This window comes from Emydura macquarii, unplaced genomic scaffold (assembly GCF_026122565.2).
Source record: "Emydura macquarii macquarii isolate MOO-44397 ecotype Brisbane River unplaced genomic scaffold, CSIRO-AGI_Emac_v2 contig_629, whole genome shotgun sequence".
NCBI classification, from domain to species: domain Eukaryota; kingdom Metazoa; phylum Chordata; order Testudines; family Chelidae; genus Emydura; species Emydura macquarii.
The window spans coordinates 6322274-6346245 of record NW_027130766.1 but is presented as its reverse complement, the minus strand read 5'-3'; the positions used below and the strand labels follow the sequence as shown (position 1 = coordinate 6346245).

General features: G+C 53.0%; 1 long non-coding RNA gene across 1 annotated transcript; it reads left to right on the top strand.

Moving 5' to 3' along the window:
• Positions 1–3754: 3754 nt before the first annotated feature.
• LOC137148265 (uncharacterized) lies at positions 3755–7903 on the top strand. Its single transcript, XR_010918489.1, has 4 exons — positions 3755–3898; positions 5062–5294; positions 6322–6419; positions 6904–7903. It is a non-coding gene; the product is annotated as an uncharacterized lncRNA (long non-coding RNA).
• The last annotated feature ends 16069 nt before the right edge of the window (positions 7904–23972 follow it).

Sequence of the window (23972 nt, the reverse complement as noted above, 5' to 3'; positions counted from 1 at the left end):
TCTTGTGTGCCATGAGGGTGCATCTGTCAACAAGACGTAGGCTTATTGCAGACAGAAATCTGTGCTTTCTCATTCGGAATGGATTTTTTAGCCGTGATTTCCGATTCTGGGCCCCACCGTGCGTAGCAATCCTTGCCTTCACAGGAGAAAAATGCAAGGCAGGACCAACCATGGCAGGATCTGGTTCAACATGCTGGTGAAGAGTACTAAAGTGCAGAGATTTCCACCCCGAACTCCATACATAGAGCGAGAGAGACCAACTCTGGTTCACACTGTTTGTGCAGCCATTCAGTTGTGAGCAATGGCTGAGAAAGAACAGATGAGTTTGGCAAAATGGCAATGGGCATGGGAGCCTAGGCCCTAGACTATCAAACTGAACTTTTAGTTTTCAGGACAAAGAGTCTTGGGCAGGGAGGGCTGGGCTGTTTTCTCTTCTTAGCTGTGATTTGTTCTGCTTGTGACTGTCATTTTGGGTTTTGATTTTGAAGAGAACAGATTTTGATTTTGATTTTGAACAGAGAGAGCATATATTTACAGGACCTCTGTGCAACACAGCAGGGCCCTGACCTGCTCCCATTGAGGTCAACAAGGGAATTTTGCCCTTAGCTTTAAAACAGATCTTAGCCGGCCAAGGCCCAAATGAGGGACAAAAAAATGGTGCAAGTAGGAAACTTAAATGCTGTCGGCTCCCTTCCTTTAGTGTAACTTTTTCTAGGGGAGGAATGCTTCAGTGGCTAGGATTTTAACCTAGGACTTAGGAGACCTGGGATCAAATCCCTGCTCTGTAACAAACTGTTTATGTGACCTTGGGGAAATCACTGAGCCGCTTTGCGCTTTGCTTTGCGGCTCAGTTTCCCATTTTTACAGTGGGGATAATAGAACTGCCTTGCTTCACAGGGGTATTGTCAGAGTGAATGTTGTAAAGACTGGGTGGTGGTATTGTGACGGGAACCAAGTAAGTATCTAAGTTATAGACCCCTCCAGATCTATAACCTGAGTTTTGTGATTCTTGATTTCTGATGTAAATCACTTTCAATAATAAAATTGTGTGGGATACAGAATTTGGATGGAAGGCTGAGGCCTGAATGGTAGCTTGGCGTAAATGACTGCCCAAGGCATAGGGGAAAGAGAAAATCAGGCGCTAGGGGTAAAATAAGTCCAGTCCTTCAAAATGAGCCTCCTCTGAGAGGTGTGCTGAGTGCATTAGCTTCTAAAAACAAATTTGCACCAACACAACTAAATTGGCTTTAATTCACGGAACAAAATGTATAAACTAAAACCGAGTGAATTATTTCAGTGGAAGGTTCTGTGCTGATGAACCCTCCTACACATAGTTCTTGCACCGATTTAACTACATGGGGATAAAAATGAGTTAGGTAAATCGGTGTAACTTTCTAATGTGGATGCAAGTATATTGATATAGAAGTGTTTATATTAGGTGTTTATACAAGTGTTTCAATTTGCTATGGCAATATCAACACTTTTATACAGATATAACTGCATCCACACTAAGGGATTCCATCAATTTAACTGAACCAGTTTATATACCAATTTGGTGCAAGAACTGTGTAAATTAATCCTTGCACTGATTTAGATCATGGTTTTAGGAGGAAGCTGCCATCTATAGTGATTGGAAAATTACTGCCTGGGGATTGTTTTTACATGAGAGCTTGCATCACTATCACTCACCTTATTCCAGCAAAAGCTGCTTGGCCATAGATGTTCAAAGGTAGTTAAGTGCTTAACGCCTATGGGAGTTAGGCACCTTACTAACTGTGAGGATCTGGACCTTTGGGTCTACACACAAATTGTTTTATATTGATATAGCTCTCCACTTAAATCAAAATAATTAAACTGCTTCACTACTAAGGCCTTGTCTACACAAGAAAATGGTAGCACTGGTGTAGTTACCGGGGTACACCTTTAAATCTTAGTCCAGACAAGGCCTATTCATTTGGAAGCTATTATGGTTCTTATACCACACCCATCACTGTAGTTTCTGAGCACCTTCCGCAGCGCACTAAGCAATGTGACTAACATCTGTCACATGTTGTTTGTTCTGTCATCTTCTCTCTAGGGGGAGAAGCGTGTGTGGTGGAGTGTCTTGTTATGGTAGGATTCAAGGGGGTTAGTCGTTGTTTTTTAAATATACCCGTTGCTGTGTTAGAGAAGGGGAGGTCACAGAAGTGCACCAGGCACTTGGAGCAGAAGGGGGAGAGGTTTGTGAAGTTCCTTAGGATTCAAATTGATTTAGTGGCTGTGGGGATGCTTTGCCCTTCTAGTATAACCAAACCAGGTCAGTTACTGTTACTTTTTGAGATCTGGTCTACTCAGGGTTTTTGTACTGATTTAAATACTTTGGTTAGGAGTGGGATTTTCTACTAAACCAGTTGAATCAGTGATACGCACACACTTCTATCAGTACACAGGTGCCTTGCACTGGTATGCCTTATTCCCCTTATAGGAATAATTTATACTGGTATAACTACATCCACATCAGGGGTATTGTGCTACTTGAACTGTTCTTGTAGTTAGGTACACTTTGTGTGTGCAGACAAAGTTTGATCACTGTTTTTTTTTTTCCGGGGGGGGGGGAACCCAGTAAGAGTCATTGCAGAGACCTCCTCCAATATCCTGAAAGAAGCCCTTATTTTTAGATAGACTTTTCCCTGTTGATCTGATTTTTCCCCCTGACATTTGTCACACACGTCCCCATTTCTTAAGAGGTGACTACACATTGGAGTTAAAAGCAAATTAAAAAAAAAAAAAAAAAAAGCAACAACTAGATTGTGGATTGTTTTCATTCAGCCATTTCCCATGGCTAATAGTGGGAATTCCCTCCCTTTTGCTGGGAAGGGAGGGAAACTTGAATTTCTTTCATTTTTGATTGAAGGAGGGGAAAAAAGAGGGAGAAAAAAGTTTTAAAGCAACCCGTTTGGAATTCTCCCTGCCCCCTCTGCCACAATTCCTCAAATCCAGGGTTTGTAGTTCTTTCCCCTGGGGCAATATTTAAAGCTGCTTACCTCCAAATCCTTGGAAAATGGGATTTTATTTGCTAGCAATCAGATAATAGATATAAAGTGTATAAAGTACATGAAGCGGGCTACAGCACCGACAGAGCTGATCCTCTGAACCAGCAGGTTGTTAGGTTTTGCTTTTGTGTGTGTGTGTGTGGGGGGGGGGAGGATAACACATACCCACACACCTTACAGTGACTGTCCAACAGTCAGAGACTCACGTGGGGAGGAGGGCGGCGAATTAGGAGGCTACCGTGGCATTCTTATTCAGCAGCGGGATTCCTTGCAGCCCAGACTCCACCTTCCTCAAGCGGGGTGTCCTGCAGCTCAGCCCCCACTTCTTCTGCAGTGCAACCGTGTCAGTAGCTGCACAACGCCTCGGTCTGTCCCCAACTCCCAGTCGCCATTTTCCCCCTCCCCCCCTCTATTGTTCAAAGCCCAAATCCTGCCCTTCCTCCTCTCGCCCCCTCCCCATTTCAAACTCATTTCTCTCTCCCCAGGCTCCTTTGCGGGGGAGGGGGAATCCCCCTCTCTAGATGCTGCAGCGCAAAGGTTCATGTTTAATAGGCCCGGATTGGCCTCTCTCCTCCGCTGATTTCAGCCGGGCCGAGTTAACAAGACGCAGATGGCGTCAGGGAATGTCTTAGCCGCCCCCTTCCCTTTACAAGGCTCCCAACACCTGAATGTCTGAAGCATGTAACCAGCCAGCCCCCTCCCCGTTTCTATACAGCTCCTTCCCCCCGCCCGCAGATGTTCAGCTGGGGTCAGCGCTCAGCACAAAAAAGGGGGCGGCTGCTGTCGCGCACACTCGCTCTGCGGGTGGTCTGCTGGGGGCTTGTTTTCCGGGCCACGGCCGGAGCGGGGCTGTCCGTTGGCAAAAGGTGGGTCTTAAACGTGTCCCGAGTGACCCTCCACAGCCGGAGAAGGAGGCAAAAGACGCCGCTCCTCGCACCCCTGGTTTTCCAAGGGCGGGCAGAGGCGGGGTTATTTCCCAGCTCACACACCCGCGACTTTCCCTCCCGGGCGTTAATGCCCCTGAGCCGGGAGTCAACAGTTCCTGCAGCTCACACGGCCGGGCCGAAGCAGCGAGAGGGCTTGAAACTCAACCCCAGGGCGGGCAGATTTCCTAGGAAAGCACCGCGGCTGGCGGCCGGGCGCCCAGGGTTTGCAAGCTGCTTTCCCCAGCCCAGCGCTCGGGCGTGGCTGAGACTTTTTTTAAAGGGTGATGGCTGGGGGGGGGGGGGGGATGTGAGGCACCCCACACACCGAGCCCTTTGACGGTAAGAGACTGGAACAGGGCTGGGCAGGCCTGGGAACCCCTGGGCAGGATATTGACCGGGGCCAGATCCGCGAAGGTTTCCTGGGGAGCTAGGACCCGGTGAGGAGGAGAACCGCCCCCAACCTCGCCCTGCTCCCGCCCGTTGCCAGTCCTTTCCCAACACCCCAATCCCGGCCACCCGCCTCCAGCCGTGACAGCTGGGCCCCAGGGAGTCCAGGGGAGCTTCGCCAAGATTTCCCCCACCAGTCAGAGCCCGCTGGAGCTGCAGAATCCAGCCAGATCCTGGGAACGATTCCTGCCCCCAAGGAGGAGATGAGGGTCCCAGTCCTACTGGGCTGGGGTATCTTCTTTAAAGAGACACCGTGAGGCTAAACCACAATTTCCTTCTTACTGCGGACCCCCGAAATGATCAGAGCTAAAGAGTTTGCTTTTCGCTGTCTTTGTGGTCCCCCCCCCGCACCCCGATTCTCTCGCTGGGTTGGTCACTTTCCCATCTAGTCGGTGGCCGGGTCTCCTGCAGGAGAACCAGTCCAGGCAGCTCCGGTGTGACTTGAAAACATAAGTGTGAAGACGTCTTCTGCCGCTGGGGAAATACCCTTCCAACGCTGTGTCCAGTTAAGCCGGTCGGATGCCCTGGAAATGTCTCATTTCCCCCTTTGCAGGACGAAAGGATTCCCCCCCCCATTTGTCTCCAGTCCATCAGGAACCTCGGGGGCCCCCCCCTCTCTAATCAATTCATTCACACCAGTTTTCTCCTTCTGACAGAAGAGGCCGGGACAAAGGAAGCCCCGGGGAGGTGAATGCAAACCCTCCCGCTTAGCGCCCCTCGCCCGAGGAGCATCCGGAGGGTGCCGGGGAAGACAAGCGAATGGAACTGCTCGGGCTGAGAGGGCGGGGACCCCAAACCCAGCGGCCGGGGGCTGAGGTTCAATGTTCCCGCCGGCGATCGGGCTCGGAGCCGGGCTTCGTGTCTCGGCTGGAAGCGGATTTGCACTCGGGTGGGTGCAGCTTTGCACTTCTTGGTCCGGAAAATGTGTGAAAAGTTTTTTTTTCCCCGCCCTGAATTTCATCTGATTTCCTGGGGGGCGGGCCCAGCTCCAGGTTCACCGCCCAGCCTGGCCCCGCAGCTGGTCACCTACCGGCAGAGAGAGTCCCGCCAGGGGACTTCTCCTCCCCTGCGAAAGCAGCCTGAAACGACCGGCGCTGCGTCCCCCTGGGAACCGGGGGAGGGAGGCGAAGTTCCCAGCTCCTCTGCAGAGCCTGGTCTGCGCGTTTGCATGTCTCCCAGCTCCATCTAGCGACGGCGGGCGGGCCCTGCCGGTTAACTCTGGCTGCACCCCGGGTTCAATTGAACTGGGGGGGGGGGATCATTATTTAAAGAATTATTTTTGAACATCCCACCCCCGGACGGCCCCTGCGCCACATCCTAGCAGAGCGCAAGCCCCGTGTAAATATTCCTACTGCTTGTTCCCTGGGAAATGGCAAATCTCCCCCCCCACTTGGTGTCTGTTCTGTAGGGCATGGCTCAGGTCCTGAAGGGGCAAGAACAGCCGCTCTGATGCGAGGCTGGGAACGTGCAGATTGTTCGGGAAGGGGCAGGCACACGCTGTGCTCTCTCTCTCTATCACCTGGAGATTTCACCTTGGTTCCTCTTCAGCTAAAAGTCACTTATTCGGGCTGGAAGTCCGTGGCTGCTGCTCTTTGGATGGGGAACATCATAACTCAGGTGCCTGGCTTGCCTGCCAGGGGACGAGGCCCAGATCAGGCGAAGTATTTTCGTGCATAGCTTCCCTTGGAATATCTTGGTGATCTGGGCCCCAGGCCTGCGAGCACTTAAGCACATGGAGTAGCTTTACTCGTGGGAGTAGCCACCGAACTAAGGGGGGCAGGTGGAGACAGGATCAGAAGCCATGGGAAGGCTGCCTGTGCAGCTCGAGCTGCCCTGCCGACTCAGGGTGTGTGAGGCTGGAAATGATATCCCCTGGTTGCTCCAATATAATTTCCTGGCTTTCCCCTTCTCTGCAGCTGGGAGTCTCATCCCCGAAGGTTGTCCTGGCTCCTGCACCCCTTTTCGGTTCCAAAGCTGCTGGGCTGCGACCGTGCCAGTTGGCGGGGTGAGCGGGGTGAGTGGAAGTGACTTGTCACTCCTCCAGGGTTCCATGCTGGCCTTTCCACGCATCTTCCGCAAAGGAAGTGTAGGCCAGGGGCCAGTGGATTTTATTGTTTATGAACTCCAAGGTGCCAGTCCTGCAATCTGGGCATGCCCTTGCAGCCATGAAGTCAATGGGACACCATCCAGGGAGAAGGTCCTCGCATTCCATGCAGATCCCGTCACCAACCCAGGGCCTTCATAAGATCAATACATATTTTAGATCACATGGGGTGAATCCTACTCTGCATAATCCAGCTGTGCAGGAGCAGCTCCCCCTTTGATTGTGAACTATTTTTTCCCCTCGGTTTGAAGGGACAATTATGATAATTTATCTACGACAATGTATTTCTATGGTCCCGCCTTACTGGGGATCTGGGCACCAGACAGTCTTTGATGTATTTATCCTCACAACACCTTTGTGGAGGTAGGACAGAGCTGTTATCTTCACTTTGCAGATGGGCACATGGTGGCACAAGGAACCGACCCTGGCAACCCCAGCACCCTAGCCATTGGGTCAGACTTCCATCCCAGCTAGGCAGCCTTCCTGGATAGTCCAGGGCACAGAATTGCACCTAAGAATTCCTGCACCAAGCCCAGAATCTGAGGCATACCTTTCAGAAGGACCCCACTCTTTTATCATGTGGAAGAGCCGCTCACCTTTCTTTATCGATTTACTCGTTGTAATTAGATGTGTGCAAGCTCTCTGGGGCAGAGGCTGGCCTTCTGTTACAGGTGTGGACAGCTCCAAGCACAATAAGGCCTCTAGGCCAATATACATATTCAGTAATAGGGTTAGCACTTAAGCTATGCGGGTATGAGAGTGGAGTTCGGGGGGAGGCAGGGCGGTCTGTCACAGTGTTTCTCAACGACCGCTCTGTGGACCAGTGCAGGTCCCTGAGCTCTCCCTGACACAGTTTAGGAAGGCAGCAAGCCAGTCCCTGGGATCAAAAAGGGTGAGAAACACTGGTCTATTAGATGGGAGTGCTGGACTGGGGGGCCAGGGGACATCCCACCCTTTGTCCATCTTTTCTGTTTAGAATGAACGCTTCTGGGCAGGGACCGTCTCTCTGTGTATGTACAGTGCCCAGCACACTAGGACCCTGATCTCAGCTGGGGTCTGTACAGCGCCTGACACGATATACTCCTGGTCCATGACTGCAGCTCCTGAGTGCTACCGTAATACAGACAATAATCAATAATAATGGAGTTCTTTTTAAATGCAATGCAGCTGGCTGGTGGCAGCAGCAGTGGCCACAAGGTGGCATCGTCTGCACGGCTTGTGGGAGAGACTCCGTGGGAAAGGTTGGAGCTGGGTGAGGGTTGGCCATGGAGTTGAGGGCCGGCTCTTTCGCTCAGGGTGGGATTGCTTGTATGTTCTGTTTTGATTCGCTCAGAAGTGGAAGTCTCTCTGCCGCATCCCATTTACTCAGAATAAACAGGCAGCAAAGTGGTAATGTGACTGCCTCACGGCCTGCGTGTATGCGGGGTACCTCTGGTGGTAGCTGGGAGCTTCCCCGGCAGGCCTCTAAGGCAAAAGCCTATCCCCAGCTGATGTTGGGAGGAAATTCCAGCCCCTTCTGGCTATTCCCATGGTTCAGTACTGCAGGACTGGCCCGGTGCATTATTCAGTGTGTGGGCGTCTCTCTGGGAAACATCTCCTTCAAGCCGTGTCCAGACAAGCAGGACCTTTGCTCTGTTCCCTGCCCAGATGAAGGGCCATTCCTGGCAGCGAGTCCTGCTGGTGGAAAGGCTGGGAAGGAATGGAGAGGCTGAGAGCTCCCTTGGAGCAGCTCCTGCCCCGCAATAGCCAGTGGGCGCACACCGGACCCCACAGCACCTCCTCTTGGGACAGGCTAGAACCAGAGCAGCCGGTCACTGCCCCCACAGCCGGGGCTCCTGCACCTTGTCCTATAGTGCCCCTGCTGGGAGAGGCTGGGACTGCAGGAACTGGGAACTCTCTCCCTCAAGCATTTAATTTACCCCTAGTTAAACCATATAATTGAGATGGGTTCAGGCAGCAAGAGTAGATGGAGGGGAGGAGATACCTTACTGCTTCTCTCTTTCCCTCCAGCTCTTCACTTTGAATCATAGCATCGTAGGCCTGGAAGGCACCTCGCGTGGTCAGCTGGTCCAGCCCCCTGCACTCGTGGCAGGACCAGGTATCATTCAGACCATCCCTGGCAGGGGTTTGTCTAACCTGCTCTTAAAGATCATCAATGATGGAGATTCCACAACCTCCCTAGGCAATTTATTCCAGTGCTTAACCACCCTGCCAGGAAGTTTTTCCTAATGTCCAACCTAAACCGCTCTTGCTTCAACTTAAGCCCATTACTTGTCCTGTCCTCAGAGGTTAAGAACCATTTTTCTCCCTCCTCCTTGTAACAACCTTTTATGTACTTGAAAACTGTTATCACGTCCCCTCTGTCTTCTCTTCTCCAGACTAAACAAACCCAATTTTTTCAATCTTCCCTCATAGCTCATGTTTTCTTGAGATTTAACCCTTTTTTTTTTTGCTCTTTGGACTTTCTCAAATTTGTCCACATCTTTCCTGAAATGTGGTGCCAGAACTGGACACAACACTCCAGCTGAGGCCTGATCAGCGCAGAGCAGAGCGGAAGAATTACTTCTCGTGTTTTGTTTGAAACACTCTTAATACATCCCAGGATGATGTTTGCTTTTCTTGCAACAGTGTGGCACTGTTGACTTATATTTAGCCTGCGATCCAGTATGACCCCTGGATCCCTTTCAGCAGCACTCCTTCCTAGGCAGTCATTTCGTGGTCTTGCTTCTCAGCTGCATAGTGCAGTCTGCCGCAGAGGACACGCAGCCGTGGAGCGAGTGCTTCCCGCTTCGTGGGTGGTGAGAAGGGCCAAAGCGGGTTCAGCATCTTGGCCCTGCAAACAGCAGGGGAGAGTGTCTGAATTGGCTTTCTCGCCCCTCTCCCAGCTGGAGGTGGGAGATCAGAGCAGTCCCATCCTTTCTGTCTCTGCAGAAGGTGGCTGCGGCTGCAGGGAAGGGTTGGGGCCCAGTGGGAAAATAATGAGCGAGGCCATCATGCTGCTGGGGGGAGGGGGGAAGGGAGGGCCTGTGCCAGCATGGAAGCTGGGATGGTGGCATCCTCCGCAGGAGCTGCTAACGCTGTACGTTTTCCACCTGCTGCATTAGCGGAGGCTGGACCGAGAGTGTTTCCCAGTATCGCTGATGAGGCGGGGAATCCTCCAGGGCAGGTTTCACCCCATGCAGCAAAACTTCAGGGTAGCCTCCGCAGCTCGACGTCAGCCATGTGACCTACCCTCCTGGGCAGGTAGGTATCTAGTGGCCTGATTCCACACACAGCCCACGTGTGGGTCTTGCAGAGCCTCTGCCTGTCTTTTTCCTTCTCCATTTCTAGAAGATAAGAACGGCCATACCGGGTCAGACCAGTCCTGTCTTCTGATATTGGCCAGGGCCAGGTGCTTCAGAGGGAATGAACAGACCAGGGCAATTATTGAGTGATCCATCCCTTGTCGTCCAGCCCCAGCTTCTGGCAGTCAGAGGTTTAGGGATACCCAGAGCATGGGGTACCATCCCTGCCTTGGCTAATAGCCATTGATGGGTCTATCCTCCATCAGCGTATCTAATTCTGTTTTGAAGCAGTTATACTTTTGGCCTTCCCAGCATCCCCTGGTAATGAGTCCCCCAGGTTGACTGTGTGTTGTACGAAGAAGTACTTCCTTTTGCTTCTTTTAAACCTGCTGCCTCTTAATTTCACTGGATGACCCCTGGTTCTCTCTCCCTTTCCACCACTTCTTTTCTCCTTTCCCCTGCATCTCTCTCTCCACTGACCCCATCCACACTTTCTAGCTCCAGTGCACCGGAGAAATCGACCTCCCATGTCTCACTGGCGCTGGAGTTTTCAGCCCTGAGTGCCCAGCCGTGGCGATGGCTGCACAAGTGCCAACGGGCAGAGCCGCTTTTCCCACTGGTCTGTTTTCATCCCGGGGGTAGGCTGCCCCAGTGCACGGAGTAGCTGTGCCTGTCTGCACCTCCTGGCCGGTCCAGTGCGGGGGCCCCCCAAAGCATGGGGCCCGGGGTGGTTGCCCCGATTCTGCCCCAAGCAAAATCCTCAGGAATCTAATGGTATAAATGAGGCCTCTCAACTACTCACTGAATTAGGGCCTGATATGCCGGTTATAGCAAAGTTTAGAAGAGAGGAATTATTTAGAGCCATCTACTCAGGCTGCGGAACTCCCCAGTAGGCTGGTCTAAGCGAGACTCTTCTTTAGAGCTGTTAGCGAGAACTAGGAGGGAAATGGGTTTCCCATCCTGTGAGAACTTTTGAGATAAACTTTTTCCCCATTCTGAATCGGGACGAAAAGTCTTAATCCATTCCTGACAGTTCTTGTGAACTGAAAATCCTCTCCCCAAAATGCGGATTGGGTCAGCGGAAACGTTTTTGTTCTGATCATTTTTAAACATTTTGGTTTTGCCTTTTGAATATGTGTCTACTCTCCATAAACTCGGATTTTCAAAACAAAAAACGATTTCAAGCCACAACATGGAATTTGGCTTTTAGAAAATGTCCAAACAGGAGGTTTCAACAAGTTTGAATTTTTTTTCCACCCAAAACTGTTCCAGACGGGAAATTGGTCAAATTGACCCAGTCCCATGAACGTTATTGGTTTGGATGAATTGACATTTTCATACAAAAAAATGTTGCCTTGAAAATGTCCCAACCAGCTCTGCTGTTAGCTGCTCACTGACGTGTTTAACAATCAGTCTAGGTTTATTAGACCCTCTACTGCCACTGCTCCAGAAACTGCAACCTTGTGGATTCAGGTTTGGCTCGGCTGCCGTGGAGGGGAGGCCAGGCCAAACCCGAATGGTGCTATAATCCCCGCACACCCCATCACAGTGACACTTGGTTTGGGGGCCCACTCAAATAGGGGGCCCAATGCAAGCGCCCCTTTGCCCCCCTGGCGGCCCTTCTCCCCACCTGCCCACTGCCTGTTGACCACCTGTAATGCTCTGGCTTTGGATGTGTGAGTGAGTGTCCTCTGATAGCAGGTCCTTTATCCTCTCTCTGGACTCTGCAGTTAGAGGAGCTCTCCAGAGCAGAGGCCTATAGGAGCCAGGTTCCCACCCTGAGTCTCCACGTATGTTCACAAGCTGTTGTTGACACAATTGCATTCATCGTAACTTGCTACTTACCCACCGTGCTCTGTCCTCTTCCGGGGGAGAAGGTTCCACAGCCGCAAGCAAATGGGTTGAGTTCATGGGATCCCATCATCATTTGTAGCACATGGAGGCCTCAGCCAAGATCAGGATGCCATTGTGCTGGGTGCTGTACACACACCTAGTGCGAGACAGTCCCCGGAGAGTGAGAGAAGGCAGACAAAGGAAGGATCATCTCCATTTTACAGGTGGGGAACTGAGGCACAGAGAGACTTGCCCGAGGTCGCACGGGGAGTCAGTGGCAGTGGAACTGAATGAAAGTCTCCTCCTGCATCCCAGCTGTAACTGGCAAAGGCTGCCCTTCCTCTCCCCAGAGTCTCAGTGGGGATGACATTACCCCGCTTTGTCCTAATCACAAGGTTGCAGGCAGCCTGGAAAATGCATGTCCCCAGGTTTACAACTGGTGTGGGAGGGGTTCAGGTCATCCCCTCTTCTTGGACCTGAGCAAATGCCCTGATTCTCCAGACCCTCGCCTCCCAGGGAGGCTTCTGAAAGAAAAACCACGTCAGGCGCTGTCGAAACCTGGAATAAAATTAGCTAGGGGGAAGAGGGAAAGTCAGATCTTCTAGAGAGCACCAAGTTGCATCGCTATGGAAACGGGAGGAGAAGCCCAGTCGCTGACGCTCTCCTGGGGCCTAGAGGCCGACTGTACGGGGCGAGGCGCCCTCTTATCTGCCTTTCTTTTTCCTTTTCTCTCCTTTTCTGTTCCATTTGTCTTTCCCCTCTTTTGAAATTTTGTTCAGTGATTTTAGCATTGGCCCCAAGTGTCAGACTGACAAGGGACTGGGTCCTTTGTTCATCTGCAAAGCAGGTAGAGCAGCCAGAGGTGTTTTTCTCTCTCTCTCTCTCTCTCTCTCTCTCTCTCACACACACACACACACACACACACACACACAGAGAGAGAGAGAGAGACAGACAATATGTCTCACCTGTGCCCGGGAGGGCTGAATTAAACAAACCTGTGGCTTTAGGCACACCCCCTGTAGCCCCGCCCCTTCTGGGGGTGGCAGAAGGTGTCAGAGTTCTGTTTACATGGGGCAGTTCACAGCGCTTGGAGCTATTGTTCCAGGCTGTCTGCAGACTCAGGCCGGCATCAGTAACACTCGGCCCAGGTTTGCAAGTTTTTTCTTTGCATCCCCAAGGGCTAGGAACAAACAGACCTGATGTTCTTTGGAATACAGTGGAAGAATCGGATCTAACCACGTGACTCGAGGAGCTGTGGCCCTAGACACAGGCCTGCTGTGCTATTGCCTCACTATACCCTTTTCCATGACCCCTTCCCTCCTTATCATCCCTGCTGGGACTGCTGACAAGAGGGCCATTTTGGCATCTGTGGTGATGGCGTGTCCTTGTGACGTGGACGCTCAGCCATTGGGAGCCATCTTGCACGGAGGCCAAACAGCCGCCCCACGTCAATGACGGACTGTGATGGGCAAAGAAACAAATGTCCTTGCCCCCTACCTCGAAATGGCAGGCCCAGTTTTTGGGCTTGCTGCATTGAATGAACCAGGATATCCAGCGACTTCCAACAGGAGGCCTCCGCCAGGGGGTGTAAGGCGGCATCTCCGCTCAGTCCTGGGCAGCCCGTGGTCAGAGGGACTGTACATAGGTAGGTGGTTGGTCTGGGAATCTGTCCCGGCTTCTTGTAATACCTGGACGTGGGTAAGGCCTTTCTACCTGAGGGGTTTCCCAGTTAATGGTGACCACAGTGAGGCCTAGGGCGGTAGAGTGGGAGGTTCACTCTACCCCCAAGTCTCTGTGTGATCTAGGGCCAGGTTTGGGCAGGGAGAGATGTGCCCGGCAGTGCTTTTGAAAAACCCACTGCCTGCCTATTTGCATCTTTGGGCACCTAAATACCATGACAGATCTGGCTCTCCCTTCCTCTGTGCCTCCGTTCCCCAGCTCCCAGGTTCTCTTCCTAGGCTCATCGTCACTGCCAAGCTCCTGGCCACTGGACTACACAGCCGGTCTCCTTCAGGGTCTGGCAGGATCCTTGTGGGTGAGTTTTGGGAGGTGGAGATCGTCCTACAAAGCACAGGTCTCGGGCCGTGCTGTCGCTGCTTTGTTTCTCTCTCTAACTTTCTGAGCCTTGGCCGCCCGGTGCCTTGGAGGCTGGTATGAAGGAGCATTGCTAATGTGGTGCGATTGTTGCTGGGTGAATCCCCCGAGGGCTACGTGCTGCGCTGTGCTGCGTGCAGGTCCTCTGCCTTCCAGGGAGGCTGAAATTAGGTCAGCCCAGGGAGAGATTCCGGGAAGGGCAAGTCAATTGTGGCGGGGGTAGGGGTGGCAGGCACAGCATATGTCCTCCCAGCTTGGCCAGGACACAAGCCTGGTCACCTTCCGACCTGGACAGGTAAGAAGTTGGCATCCACCAGCCCTAAGAGGCGCCACGTGCCATTCAGGTTATCCTAGGCCTGGCCTGTCGTTTCTGCCCTGGGGTTAGTTCTAAGCCCTCCACAGCCTGACCTACTAGAGCTGGTGTAGGTGGCTGAGTGGTTTTTAGCATCAAATACCCTCAAGTTCTAAGAGCCCTGGGTTCAAATCCTACCAGGATGAAGTGGGCTCTTTATCCTTCCAAGGGAAAATCTAGCGTGGTGTGTGCAGGTTGTTGAGCAGAGAGGGTTCACGTAGCCTTTGTGTGGTTCTTCCTGATCACCAGAGCAGGAGCTTGCGTGCTGGACTTCGGTAGCATTTCCCCTCTGCACTAGAGGTGGCTGCATTGCAGTAAATCGAGATGCCAAAGCCTGTGTGAGAGGGTAAAAGCGCTATGTAAAATAAAACGTAATTAGTCCCAAGTGGATTGTTAATGGGCAGCCTTAATTCCAAGGGTTGCGGGTGCCGGCAGCGTTCAGACTGTGCTCAGTGTGAAATGGGGTGTAATGCTAATTTGGGGGATGTGTCAATTGTTTTACGTAGGGAGGGGCTGTAATGCAAGGGACTGGCTGGCATTTGGAAGAAGACGAAGGGGCGTGGCTGGTTAATCAGGAGAGCTGATGTCCCATCCACCACCGGTCTTTTCAGGCGCCCCATGGACTTAAAATGGAGTGAATGAGACAGACACTCCCTGGCTTTGCTCATGAACGGGCAACTTGTCCAAAGTCATGCAGGGGGCAGGTGGCAGAACAGGGAATTGAACCTGGGTCTCTGGCTAATACTTGTTCCCCTGCCCTAAAGACATTGTCCCCTGGGATGGGGATTGCAGAGTCTTGCCCTATCATCTTGTGGCAGCCTGCCAGCCTCCTGGGCATGTTGTGTGCCTCCCCTGCTCTGCCCCCCTGGTCCCCTGAGGAGTAAGTTGGGGTTCTTGCTGGTGCCGCGGTGGAGTCCTCTTCCTCCAGGAGAAGCGTAGAAGCGGGTTTTCTGTGTGCCCGGTTACCTGAGTGCCTTGGATCCACGTGCCAGCCTCTGGGGTCTCGCCTCTGGGGTCCTGCCTGTTAGCGCGCTGTCACTAGCATGCCAACCCTGCAAGCCACATGGCAGTGCCAGGAATTCAGTTCACCCAGGGAGCTAGCAGAGCCTGCCCCACGTCCCCTTCTGGTGCCCTGGGCACTGCTGGTGTGTCCAGCCAGCATCCTCAGCCAGGCAGAGAGAGCCTGTGCGAACACATGTGAGAGTCCATGCCATCCTTCCAGGAAGACACAGCTGATGCGTGCCATCTTCCCTGGCTCCACCGACCCCAGAGAGCTGGCTCCCTTTGCTGCCACCCTCCACCTCCAGTGCTGTCCCCGGGTTGCAGGCAAGCAGCAGCCTGGCACATGGCAGGGGCATCCATCCCCCGCCCATCTCATCTCCATCCTCCAGCAACTGGTTTCTATAGCAACGCGGTACCTGCCTTTCCCCATGGCCCTGTCTTGCACCTGATTCTAATTCACCACATTGTTCTCCTGAGGTTGTGGGGCTATAAATAGCTCCCCACACACACACTCAGAGCATGACAGGCAGAGGGGCAGGGTGGAGGGCTGGACGGGGATGCACACACATCTGGGGAGGGGACAGGAAGCGCACGCTGGGCTGCAGAAACGCTCCTCCACGTTCACACCACACACACGTGTCTCTCTTGCATGCTTGCAGGCATGTGCGTGCCCTGGCTGCTGCCCTGGGCTTCCCCCCCGCTCTGCTGGGTGACCTTGCGCAAGCCACTTCCCTGCTCTCTGCCTCAGTTTCCCCTCCCATCCTTTCTGTCTCTTGTCTGTTGGGAGCAGGGACTCTGTCACTCACTGAGTGGACTGGCCCCCTCATGTGACTAGGTACTTATCTCTTGGGGATGGGTCTAATTTCCTTTCTTGGTGCTCACACAACCATCACATCGCAAAGGCACTGACAACACGCACAGGGTTCAGTACAGTTGGAGAGGAGAGAGAGACCAGGCCAGCCCAGAGGTTTAGAGACTGACTGCAAAACACCCAGAAAAGCAGTCTGAAATGCAAAGAGGACCATGGCAGAGAGCACCGCCTCTATAGCTGGCCCTGCTCGGGCTGACCCTTTAAGGGATTTGGGCTTAGTCCCCACCAGAGTCTAATTAACTGCCTCCTAGGTGACAGGTCTGAGGTCGGGGATCTGCAACAGCCTGCAGGCCCTTAGTTCAAGGACCGGCAAGCAGCTCAGTCGGGAGTGAGACCTGCAGAGAGCAGGTGGGCTCCTGACGGAGGCAGTGGCTGGTTTATTTCTGTGATTGATGCTGAATTGATTTGAGTTGGAGACATAAAACTCACCCTGGAAGGAAAGAGACTGAACTCCTGCTGCTGGAGGGCATGGTATTTCATGCACTGAGTGGTGAGTGAGTCGGCCCCAACGTCTCACTGACTCTCTCTCTCGACCTGTATGCAGTCCCTAGCCCAACAGGCTCTTCATCTCGGGATGTCTACCCGGGAGGGAAGGGGAAAGGTACGTGTGTAACTAGGATTGTATTAAAATGGCAGAGAAGATGCAGCAGCTCCGTTTAGCAGCTTCAGACTCGAAGCCTGTCCGGGAGCCTGGGGTTGAACCTGAGCTGCTAAGCCAAAAGCAGAGCTGCCGAGTGACTGCTGCTCGCTAACCTGCGTTAAGAACACCCTTCTCTTCCCCGGTGGAGGCACACCCACACTTGTGGCCTGTCGGTGCGACTGTAACATACACACTCCCTATGGCAACCCTCTTCGGCTGAGGGAAGTGCCTGCTCCTTAGGGGGCTCCGTGGATCCTCTCTGGGGACACAACTGGCATGCAATGCTGAGGCCTGCTCTACACCAGGAAATGTGGCCCAATAAAAGATATTCCCTCACCTACCTTGTCTCTCTAGGCTTATGGGAAATATTCCTGCTGGTCTCTCCAGCGGCAGAAGATGGCGTCACCTGATGCAATGGTGCACGTCTGCCCCGGGGTCCCTTTGGGGTGATGGCTAGAGCGATCAATCGGCTGGACCCACAGGGTGCCCGAAGTCCAGCAGCCACGGGCCGTGTGTCCTCTAGTGGTGGCCGAACAAGCCATGCAGTCTCTTTATTTCACACCTGCCCTCCCACTCCCTCATCTCAGCAACTGCAACAACTTTCCTCCCGGCGGGGGCCGGAGCCCTGACAGCTCTTACAGCGCAGCCGATGGACTGCCAGGAGAAGAAATCGGTCACGGAAGAGAATGGATAAGAGCTGCGTCCCTGCTTCCCGTGCAAAGCTGCCCCTGCTCTGTACTCTGCTGAAGGTCTCAGCATCTTCCACCTCCTCCAAACACTGGGCGCCTTTCACCTCCACTAAAAGAGCAGCCACTCAAAGCTGCAACGTCCCGGATAAAAGGTCACCTCTGAGTGCAGTGTGCATTTGAACTGACATCTCGGCTAAGTACCCGAGCCAGGCTGGCTTGAGGTCTGCATAGAAAGATGGAGAGAAAAGGCTGCCCTTGTTCTCTGCCTGCTTTCTGTGTTGTTCAGCCTTTCCCATCAACCCCCCTCTCTGTTTAATAATAATCCCCGGCTCTGAGCTGCCACTTCTCATCGGGACATCTCAAAGTGCTTCACAAAGGAGGTCGGAATCCTTATCCCCATTTTACAGATGGGCAAAATGGGCGCACGGCGTGACAGAGATTTGCTCTAAAATGGCCAGCAGGCTGGGGCAGAGCCAGGAACCCAGGTCTCCTGAGTCACAGTCCACGAGGCCAGCCTGCCTTTTGTCATGCCAACCTTTTCTCTTTGCCTATCACATATCTGGATTCAGGCGACCCTTCCCCTATCTCATCCCATCACGGCCACACTGGAGGAGCAGGTGCAGTCTGTCTCCTGTAGCTGTCTGTCTGTCTGTGCCTCCCTGCCTGCTTTCAGTTCCCCGGCTCTGATCACTCAGCCTGTAGCTCATTAGACTGCGTCTCTGATTTGCACGGTTAATATTTAATCGCGAATCAGCCCGACAGGTTTCTCTCTTCAGCAGTTTGTAACCTAATGATTGTTTTGTTCCTGAATGGCGGCTTCACGTGAGGCTGTTTGCTGATAATTTTGGGGAGGAAATGCCGTCCTCAGGCACCGCCGTTCTGTTGGGAGCCTCGGTGTTTTTGTCAGTGGTGTTTTTTTTTCATATTCAGGCGGGTTGTGTTCTCTCCCCCCATTCCCACTTCCCCAGCACATACACCTGCCTCGTTTGACTCTTGACTGCCCCAGAGAGATTAGTTACAAACATGGGCAAAGCACACCAGTGCAGGACAATGTCCCAGCCACACAAGCCCCGTGAGGCAGCCACGCATGCGTAACTGGCTGTGGTGCTCTGTCCCCTCTGCTGGTAGTTAAGCTACCTTGGCTGAGGAGCAGCTACAGAGTTAGCTAGTAGAGGGGGGTGTCTTTTAGCTCAAGCAGTTGAAGCTCATGCAGTGAGACCCTCAGGAGCCAGGTTTGATCCTGTGCTGAGCAACCAGGCTCCCTTTTTTCTGAGAGGGTGGGTAACCCTTCAGGATGTGATCAAGAGGCTTTCCCCACAGAGGAGTCGTTCTTCATGAATCTCCAGTAGGACCCACAGCTCCCTAGGAACAATGGCGCAGACTTCAACCCCTTGGGCCGCGCTCAGTCGCTACGAGCCGCTGCTCGAAACAGCAGGCCCTTCGGCGGGTTGTCTGCAGTGGGGATCGACCCCCAGGCTCCCTGCCCTTAATATGGGAACCACGGCTGGAGCTGAAAGATCCACCTCCCTGCGGCCCAGCCCCCCCAGCTGGTGGAGGTCACACATTTCATTCACTTACAGATGAGGTGGAGAGAAGCATAAGTGACTTTTCCAAGGTCACACAGGGAATCTGTAGCAGAGATGAGAACAGCGCCCATGTCTCCAAACGCCAAGTACTGCGCTTGAACGGCGCAGCTCTCCCTGTTTAAAACACCGAACTATTCCTAGTACCAAGGGGATGTACTTTGAATGTTGAGCAAATACCTATGAGAGCTTCTTAGGGACCTGAGGACTGAGCAAAATGGAGGGTAGATTAGTGAAGTTTCCCCCACATTTAAAAACCATCATCCCTTTCCAAGTGTCTTTCAACTGATGGCCCCACGTCGGGAACGGATGAGATTGGCTGGCAGAATCTGAAGCAGGGAACCTGAATGCCTCACAGGAACCTCGGTGGATTTAAAATAGCGAACGGTACTTTCTTCAATTCCTAGCCTGGGGTAAAGATCTCCCAAGAAAACGCTCATTACGGCTGCCCAGACAATTTTGTCAGATTACTCGCAGGTCAGGGAAATTGGGCCAGAGAGCTGCCTGGGGAGCAAGGGTACCGTACAGCTCTCCTTGTCCTCTGTGCAGAGTGAGCCATCAACGGCTCAGCAAGTCTCCAGAACCACATGCCAGAGAGTTTCTTGTGCGGGCCAGGGACACTGTAAAATTTCAGCAAGCTCTTTTTTCCTTTTAATTTAATTTTTTTCCCCCTGTGTTATCTCCTGCTGCTGAAAGGCGACAGACTGGGCGTGCTGGGGACGGATGTCACTGGTTTATCCCTAGAACTGGCAGCAGCCGTGAAAGCTCCCTTGGAGGAAAGCACGGCACTCAGGTTCTTCGTCCCATTCGTTCCTTGTTGGCGCCAATCCCGGGGGTGGGTTTGTCACACAGATGCTTGTCCACTAGGGAGTGCACTGAGTCCCAACAAACTCACTTCACACATGCCAACCGACAGCTTCTGGTTAGTCCTACCTTCTAGCCTGAGCTAGGCTGGGTTGGCCCCCGTGATTTGCACATGAAAGGCCTGATAGCTCATTATTAACCCTTGAAGTCGATTAGTCTATCCCCCTCCTCCACAATCATTCCCTGGAAGTTGTCACTCAAAGGTTTCTACGGTGGGGAAGGCTTCGGTGCTGGGGGTCTGACCTGTGTCTCTGAACACAAAGAGAATCTGCTCTGTCCTCAAGAGAGCTTGGGGAACTGTGCGTGGACGTGAAGCCATTAGGTGTCTAGGCTGACAGCTGAAAGCAAGAGCTGTCTCTTTGCTCTAGGTTTGTACAGCACCCAGCACGCTGCGGACCTTGTCCATGCTTGGGCTCCTTTGCGCTACTGCAATATAAATAAGAAAAACTCAAAATCAGTGAGACAAAGGGGAGATCTGTTCAGGCCTAATTTTTAAGCCCAACTCAGAATCAGACCGGGCGCAGGCCCACCCAACTCGACCCGCGCCCGTGCAGGTCGAGTCATTCGCTGAGCTGGCCCCTGCCCTTCCCCCTGAACCCGAGTCAGAGCCGCCCACCATGCGGTCGGCGTGGTGGCTGCTTCTGCCCTGCTTCTGGCAGCCACCGCCCCCTGCTGCGCTGCGTGTCTGCCACACAGGAAGAGACACTGGCCCTCCTTTCCACACTCACTCTGCCGCACACGTAGCGCCGCCCCAGCGAGGTGGTGGCAGCCGGCAGGAAAGGGTCACGCTGCTGGCACTGCACCGACCTCATGGCCGGTAGGAGGGGAGCCAAACTCGGAGAGAGCCGGGTTGTAGTTGGGTCTGGCTGGACTTGGGTCGGATTGCAAGGCTCTGATGGAAAGCAGGTGTGCTCCTGTTACTGGCAGTGATGCTCATTTATTTATTATTGTGTGGTGGGCAGCACCCGTGAGCCCTAGCCGTGGACCAGGACCCGACTGCGCTAGGTGCTGTGCATGCACAGAACAAACAGACGGGCCCTGTCTTCCCAAAGAGCTTCCAAACTCAGTAATAAAGAAGGCTCCAACCTGGCTTCCTCCTGCACCAGACACCCCCCCGTTTGCAAACATTGCTCGAGCTATCCTGGCGCTTCCTCTCTCCGAGTGAGGTCTGGATTTGGCTCCGTGCGTGAGATCGGGGAGCAGAGAGGCCTAGCATAACGTGGCCATGGCAGATGTTCTAGCTAGATATAAGAACGCACGGGCCGCCTCCTTCCTTGCTTGGGTTATTAGAGGAAACAAACTTTCATTTTAAGCAGCCACCGCAGCCAGCATTTAATTTAGCTGCGGCTGGCTAGCTGGATTCTGATAAGATCACATTCCAGAGGAAGGTGATTGACATTTCTATCCTAATGGCATCTTATCAGGGAGGGCCGTGCAGCCGGGAGATATGCAGGGAAGACAGTTAAGGTCAGTGGTGTCCTTATGTCAGCACAGAGCCCTGGCTGCAGGGTTTTTTTTGAATAGCTGTATTTGTATGTGACTGACGCACTAGGAAGCAACACAATGAGTGCTGGGTGGAGGCAGATACTGTACCAGCTTCCCCCTTGCAGCTCAGTACGATGCACTCTTAGCCTGCAGCTCCCAGCCCCTTCCAGGCCCCTGTTTCTGCCAAGGCAGGGACTGAACCTGATATCTTCAGTACCAAAAGCCCGGGCCTCCATCAATTGTGGGACAGGAGTAACTCCCATAGCTGGTAGCAGCAGTAGGCTATTAACCTCTGTATGGCTCAGTCACTAGAGGGGAATATGAGCCCTTTGGCCAGCCTGTTATCAATGCACCTGAATCCTGACCCGCAGCACTTTCCGCTGGTCCATCTTCAGGCCTTCCTTGAGCAGAGCCTGTGACTCACTCTGGCTGTCTGGCGACAGCTCTCGAGTCCTCTCTAGATTAGGACCATCAAATCCTGCACTTCCCTTCAGGCTGGCTGCTCCCCACAACCCCAGCCGTGAGCTCTAACCTTCTGCCTTCCTCCACTTCCTCCCTATCGGGTGCAGACGAGCTCCAGTCTTTGCAAACTTTTCACCAGAAACTTTCCAAATCCCATATCTAATCACGTTTTCCTTCTCTCCAACCTGCAGCTCTTTGTAGCATCTTCTAATGGCTACCAGCCCCCCCGTGCTGTGAACCCAGCTATGGCTCTGTGCTGCCCTGTCAGCCCTGGCATGGAGAGAGCTCGCCACCAGCATGGGGTCATTTTGCAGCCACGTGACTGACAAGCAAGTCCGTCCAGCAGCTCTTCCGTGGTTGGCTCTGAATGCAAAATGAACAAGCAGAGCTAAGGGAAGCCAGAGACTCAAAGGCACCCATTAGTGTTGACAGTAACCGCTGTGCTAGTGAAGAGGAAGCGTTGTCTAGTGGCCAGAGTAAAGGCCTAGGAGAGAGACAATCTGGGTTCTTCTCCTGGTTCTGCCTGACAGTGGAAAGATCACTTCCCATCTCTATGCCTCAGTTTCCCACCTCCGAGGGGAATGGATGGGAACTGGGTGGTGCTTTGACATCCTTGGTCAATCATGCTCAAGAAGGCAAAGCCAAAAGCTATATGTTTATATTTCATGGAGGAGGCGGGAGGTCACCCTCAGTGACTCTAGTGTGTCTGCAAGACCCCTGCGCTAATGGGATGGTTCCTTGAGCAAACACAAGTCACCCCGGCATTTCATCTCCTGGCAGGGGAGCCATGTAATGCCCCTTCTGGCTCTGGGGGTTGGCGTGTCCTTCCCCCCACTGCTCTGCTTTCGTTCCCCCTTGGCTGAGCACTGGACTCGCACTCAGCAGATGTAGGTTCTGTCCCCAGCTCTTCTGGTGGCCTTGGGCAAGTCACTTTGCCCCTCAGTAAAATAAGGCTCATGATCCCAACCTCTTCTGTAAAATGCTTTAAGCTCTCCTGATGCACCACACTAGATCAGAGCTAGGGCGTGTTATTATTGGTAGCCTCTGAAATGCCAGCTCTCACCAGCCCAGCTTTCATGGCTTGGGCCTGTGAACCCTTGTCAGCTATGTCCCGCGGGCTGCAGCAGCTCCAACCCCGTGATGCGGAACTGCAGATGCTCAGAATCCAGCTAAGGGGCTGGAGCTCAACCTGCCTCTGGTTTAAAGGTGTAATTTTCTAGCCATTTCATGAGAGGCTGCAGCAGCTCGAGAAAACGCAGTGGGAGAAATTGCTGCTGAACCAGCTCCCTCCACGCTCACAGGGTCCCTGCAAATTCCCCCACAAAAGGACTCATTTCCGTCCAGCCAGCCTCCCCCACCCAGCTGTCCTCTGAAAATCCCAGCAGCTTGCATCTCCCATCCTAGGGGAGTGAGGCTAGGGCAAGATAGCCGGAAAGCTTTGTTCACTGTATGATGCAAAAGGTGGATGATACCAGTCTCCTATGGGAGGTATGGGCCTTTATTCTGATTTGTTAAAAGTGTGATGGGGTTTTAAAGTGTTGTTAAAGGCAGGACCTGCACCCAGACCTCTGTTGCCAAACAGCCCCAGAACCCAGCGATCACTGGAAATCTGAACTCTGATCCAGATTCTCCAATGGGCCCAGCCATGCCTCCTATATCAAAGGCCATCTTCCTGAACACAGGGAGCTGGGCTCCGCTGACGTAAGATGCCTGTGGAGCTGGCATATTTTGCATCCTCTCTAACCCAGATTTCTAGTTCCTTCTGCTGCAGAAATGGCCCCGGAACACTCTCCTTTTAGAACTTTCCAGCTCCCAGCTATTTGTCAACCGAGCCACTATTTCGTACGTGTAATTCACACCCCTGCCCCCAGCCAGCCTTCTTCCCACTGAGGCCACACTTCCCCATAGCTGGCTGGTCGGCTGGATATTACAATGAGCAGCTGAGCAGGCAAACGCCCCTGCAGCTTGAGCCAGAGACTTGTCCGAAGGGTGTGTTAGTTCCTGGGAAAACACAGGGACTGAAGTTTACTGCTGGACCTGATGCAACTTCCTCTACCTGCCCAACACGTGCCCTTACTTCAGGGCATTGGGATAAGGCGGTGAAGTCTTGAGTGTCTCTCTTTGTGTTGCTTAGCGGCTAGGAGCCCCAGTCATGGACCAGGGCCCCAGGGTGCTAGGCGCTGTACAAACACAGAACAAAAGAGACAGTCCCGAAGAGCTTGCAATCTAAGTAACGGTTACGGCAGCACTTCAGGGCCCCGCCGTGCTGAGTGCTGCACAAGCGCCTTGTGAGAGACAGTCCCT